The following is a 5,583-nucleotide window of genomic DNA, read 5'->3' as shown; positions in this document are numbered from 1 at the left end:
CATGATTATCTGTTCTGAAACGGACGATGCAGAAATTAACGCAGGATCGAACGCACGAGATAGAGCACAGAGATAGAACGAGAGAGCGAAGATAAGAGAGAGTAGAGAGAGAGAGAGAGAGAGAGAGAGAGAGCGACTGGAGCGAGAGAGAGAGAGGAGAGCAGAGAGAGGGGAGGAGAGAGAGACAGAGAGCGAGATAGAGAGAGAGAGAGCGAGATAGAGAGAGGACGAGAGGCAAGATAGCCAAGCAGGAGAGAGAGAGAGCAGAGAGAGAGCCAGAGCAGAGAGCATGAGAGAGGCAGAGAGAGGAGAGAGAGAGGAGAGAGAGAGAGAGAGAAGCGAGAGGAGAAGAGAGACGAACACAGCGGGTAGGAGAGGGAGGAGACGAGCGAGATGAGAGAGAGTAGAGAAACGCATGATATCGCTCGATGGACGAGACATTGGATCTCCCAGCTCTGACAATGACTTTGTTAGTCAACTGATAATCCGACGACATTGTCAGGCCTGTCCACCAGGTGGCCCGTCGTGACGAACGGCGATAGGGTCCCTCGCTGTGACGTCGACCGCGACTTCATGCACGCCATCTGGTGGTTAGTATGTTATGCACGCCACTTCAGTGGCGAGCTGCGATGCACGCCACCTGGTGGGCTGAGGTTTGCCGCCGAGAACGACTCCACCTGGGCGGTGATCTTTGCGTGTGTGCGCCCAATCCTGGTGGCAAATTTTTTCATGCACAGCCACTTGGTGTGTTAGTTTGTATGCCACGCCACCTGGTGGCGGTCGTGTATCCGCGGAGCTGTTTTCTCTTTGCCGCGAGTGCGTTTTTGCATCTCTTCCGACGATTTCTCGACACCATTTGTCTCGTGAACTTTGTTTGTTCTTTAGTTTTTGAACGAAATTTTGGTGGATGCATGCTCAATAAACGACGCAGAATAATGATTTGCAGTGCTACCTGTGCGTTGCGTCACTTTTGTATTTATTACCTGTTGTTGTTGCTTGTTCGTGTTATGATTATTAATTCCATTCCTCATGTCAAAGATAATAGGAAAGAGAGGAAGACACAACGCGAACGACGCGCAGAGGACAAAGAACGAAAAGAAAGTGGAAAGAGAGAGCCCCAGACAGAGAAAGCTGAGAAGGAGAGATAGAGAGCGAGAGCAGAGCAGAGAGAGTATAAGAATAGTGCAGGGCGCTCCAGCTAATGCCCGAAAGGGAACGCCAGTTAAACACTGCGGAATATATATACACAAACACACGTGTTTTCACGCATCTTTGGTTAAACGTACACACATACGTTTAAAATGGAGATGGTGGTCGTACGTATATATCCACGAGTAGATTCACGCGATAATATGTTTATCGGTAGATCTCACTTCATGAATCGGAGGAAATCGTGATACCTTGATGTCTAGTAGACAAGAGTTCTCAACTGTGCGTCCATGGACCTAAAGGAGGTCCATGGGGATGGGCTTTCAGGCGGGGTGGGCGTCCGTGAGATGGCTTCAGCGGGGGTCCATGGATGGGCTTCAGGGGCCGGATTTCCGCTGAGATGGCTTCAGGGGCGGTCCGTGATGCGCGCTTTCATGGGGGGGTCGCGTGGATGGGCCTTGCAGGGTGTCCGTGGATGCGCGCTTCAAGGGGGTCCGTGGATGGGCTTCAGGGGTACATGGGATGGGCTTCAGCGGGGCTCCGTGCGATGGGCTTTTCAGGGGGGTCGTGGATGGCTTCAGCGGGTCCTGTGGATGGCTATCAGGCGGGCTCGAGGATTGGGGCTTCAAGGGGGGTCCGTGGATGCGGCTTCAGGGGGGTCCGTGTATGCGGCTAAGTCCGTATCTCAGGGGCGGTCCGTGGCATGGGCTATCAGGGGTGCGTGGATGGCTTTAGGCGGCGTCCGTGGATGGGCTTAGGGGCGCGGTCCGTGGATGCGCTTCAGGGGGTCCGTGAATGCCGGCTTTCAGGGGGGTTCGCTGCGTGGGCTTCAAGGGGGTTCCGTGGATGGCCTTCAGGGGGGTCCGTGATGGGCTTCCAGGGGGTCCGTGCGATTGGGCTTCAGGGGGTCCGTGGATGGGCTCAGGGGGGCGTGACGGCTTAGGTCCGGATGCAGGCTCAGCGGTGTCCGGTGGAATGGCTTCAGGCCGGCGGTCCGTGGCATGGGGCTTCAAGGGGGGCGCCGTGATGTAGCTTCAGGAAAAGGTCGTAGATGGGCTTCAGGGGTCCGTGCATGGGCTTCAGGGGGGTCCCGTGGATGGCTCAGGGGGTCCGTGAACGGCCCACTGTATGCAAAATTTTATGTTTATGTGGCATATGAGGCATTTTTCTGGGGAGGGTCCGTAGTTTCAGCCAAAGGATGCTCAAGGGGTCCATGACTCCAAAAAAATGTCAAGCCACGTAGTACTGTTGCTAAGATAAGGCGAGCTCACTTTGCAGTTTGAGCAAAAGGCCTGTCCGTGTAGGGGGAGGAATGCGGTAGATGTAGAAGCACGTAGATGGCGGCGTAGTTTTCCAGAAAATTGTAGTTAAGACAGTTTTGGTTTAGAATTGCGGATTATTGCCCACGCATGTGCCCTAGGAATTTCCTGAGAATACGCTAGTTCTACCGGTTAGGTTTAATTTGTATTGAGCGGTGTGTGAATTCAGTATATCGCATTACATTTAGGGAGTATATATTCATATTTAGTATAGTATTCATGATATAGGGAGAGACCAACAGAGAAAGACTTCGTGAAATATGCTTTCGCAAAAACTTTTGTTGACCGGTTGAATATTTTTGCTTGAACTTGTTTGAGAGTTGTTTCATATAGGCACGTGAACGTGTTCACTGGGTTTAATTATTCTTTCTTCACGAGATAATAACAGTTAATTAACGTTTGAAGAAACAAAGAAAAGATAGGCAAGCACGCATCATAAACCATGCGGTTGGCACGCTGCCAATTATGACAAGTGAATATACTATCAATCTAACTAAAGCATACATGCTATTCTATTATTGATTAAAAAAACAGTGACAAGCAATATAAAGCCATTATGGCTTGCTTGGTCCAGTCCTTTAATCTTTGAAGATAAATACACACCACACACGCACGCAGCGCCACGGCACGCACCCACGCACGGCGCGCAACACACACACACACACACCTACAGATAAACCTAGTTTCAAAGAGCAAGCTAGCACAAAGTAATTTATAGCTTTATTGCGATTCTCAGTACAAAGTGCTACACCACAGCTAGATATCATATATCAGTTTGATTGAGTGCATAGATGTAAAAATGGTCAAGTGAGAAACCGACGATTATAAACGTTCACTATATTCATATAGTAGCGGATATATACCATATAAACACCAGAAGTAGATAATAGCGATTCCCTATATTATCTACGCTCTGATATACACACCATGCATATTAATTAAGTGATCACTAGGCCGATATACGCATGTACACCGCGTATTCCGGAAATTGAACTGATATAATTAAATGCATGCCATGCATATATTTAATTGCTCATAATGCTCAAAATTTTAATGCCATACTGTAATATGTATATTAATTGTATATATATAATAAGTATAATACGTTATATAATGATGATATAACTTTTGGCAGGTCGTTTCCGGATCATATTTATTATATTTAATTATATATATATATATATATAGATATACATATAGCATATACATATACATGATATATATGTGGTAAAATAAAATTGTGCAGTCTGCGAGGCCCGTAGCCAGGGGAGTTGCGGGGGGTTCGCAACGAACGCCCCCCGCCCAAAGCCTCCCTCGTGTGCAAATAAAAAATCTCGGTCCATCGTGTGGGAGGGGGGAACATCGCCTCGCCCGTGCCTCGTGTCGCTAGGCGCAGTGCGTGCGTGCGTGCGTGCGTGCGTGCGTGTGCGTGCGTGTGTGTGTGTGTGTAAGCAAGCTCTTGCTGTAAGCGCTTGTGGTGGGTATACACGCACAGCGTCCGATAGCAACTCGTTAATTCTTATTTATTTACTCAATGCGCCCGGCGTGAAAAGCCTAAACTGTTGACTGCGTAGCGAGAGTGTGGCATGGAAAGTTTTAGCTGTGCCGAGCTGCTGTGAAAAACGATATAAAAAAGCCTGCGAACGCGGGTTTCCCATTTCTCATGACGTCATAGTCTGAACAGCGCAGGCGCAGTCCATGAAAACACAAAGCAAGGGAAATACGCTTAGTTGGTTCGCATTGACAGAGTACAGCGTTTTTTCACCTTAAAACTGGAATCCAAACGCAATTCGGTAACGCAGGGAGGTTGGGAGAATGAAGAGAAGAAATATTGATAGTGGAAAGTCAAGAAGACCCACGAAGCGGAGTAAAATAGCAGAGAACCTCTACGGAAGGTAAGGGATCAAAGATCCAATATGGCTGACGCATTGCACATATTATTTGCATGGAAATGTCGTATCGCTAGAGCTAAACAGCTGTTTCGTCACACGCTCGTCGCCGTAAACAAATGTTATCGCGCGCGGATAGAATGTAACTTCGTCTAAATTTGAGAAAGGTTGAAATCGCGGCACGTCGTACGCTACGACGACACTCTTTGGACACACCCCTTGCTCCTTACCTCTCTACTCTTTTTCACTGACTCGTGAGGAAAAGCCGAGTAACAGAGAAATGCGGGAGCTATGAATTACTGTGCCCCGGAGTCATCTACTCCTCGATTTGCATCGCTCGTCGAATTAAATCCGGATGATCAGATCTACTCGTACGCTAAAAATAAAATCATTGGCACGCATCGCCCTCTGTGAAAAGACCGTTCTGTTACCTATACGGCTATAGAGTATAGGCTATACATTGCAAATATGGGGCGACAACCACACACACGTAGTACTAGGCGCATGTATGTCGAATTTTGAAACTTGCTTCTGGGGATCTACAAGAAAACCCAAGGTTGCTAAATTGCATCGACACAGTCGCGATGATACAGCGTGAATTGCACAGCGTCAGGATGTCCTTTTGTCGTTTGGTATTTACGCTGTCACGGCGATTGAGTCTACATGGGGGGGATACTCGGTCTGTTACGAAGGGGTTAGGGTTAAGTAAGAGGTAGAATCGGGTTAGTGTTAGGTTTAGTGTTAGTGTGAGTGTTAGTGCTAGCGTTAGAATTTGTGTTAATGTTAGGGATAGGGTTAAGTTAGCATTAAGGCCTATTTACACGATGCGTTTTGGACGTACGTCCTAGACGTACGTCAGACGCATACGTCCAAAACGCACCGTGTAAACTATGCGGTACGACACAATTTTATGACCGTTGCGATATCGGATGCACAGGACGCATGTTCTAGGGAGGCGGGTTTAAAACGTACGCGCACCTTTGTCGCCTTGATGCGCAGACGTCTGACAGCGATGATCTTGACATGATTCACGATGAACTTCCGATGGTTTCGCAATGACTTACGATGAATTCACGATGACTTACGATGATTCAAGGGATTGACTTACGATGGTTCACGGATGACCTACGATGATTACCGATGACTTACAATGATTCACAATGACAGGTGTACGATGGTGCACGGATGACCTAGCAGAGATGATTTCTACCAGGATGTACCGCGGG

Source organism: Priapulus caudatus, unplaced genomic scaffold (assembly GCF_000485595.1).
Source record: "Priapulus caudatus unplaced genomic scaffold, Priapulus_caudatus-5.0.1 Scaffold1563, whole genome shotgun sequence".
NCBI lineage: Eukaryota > Metazoa > Priapulida > Priapulimorpha > Priapulimorphida > Priapulidae > Priapulus > Priapulus caudatus.
This window is presented reverse-complemented; position numbering follows the sequence as displayed.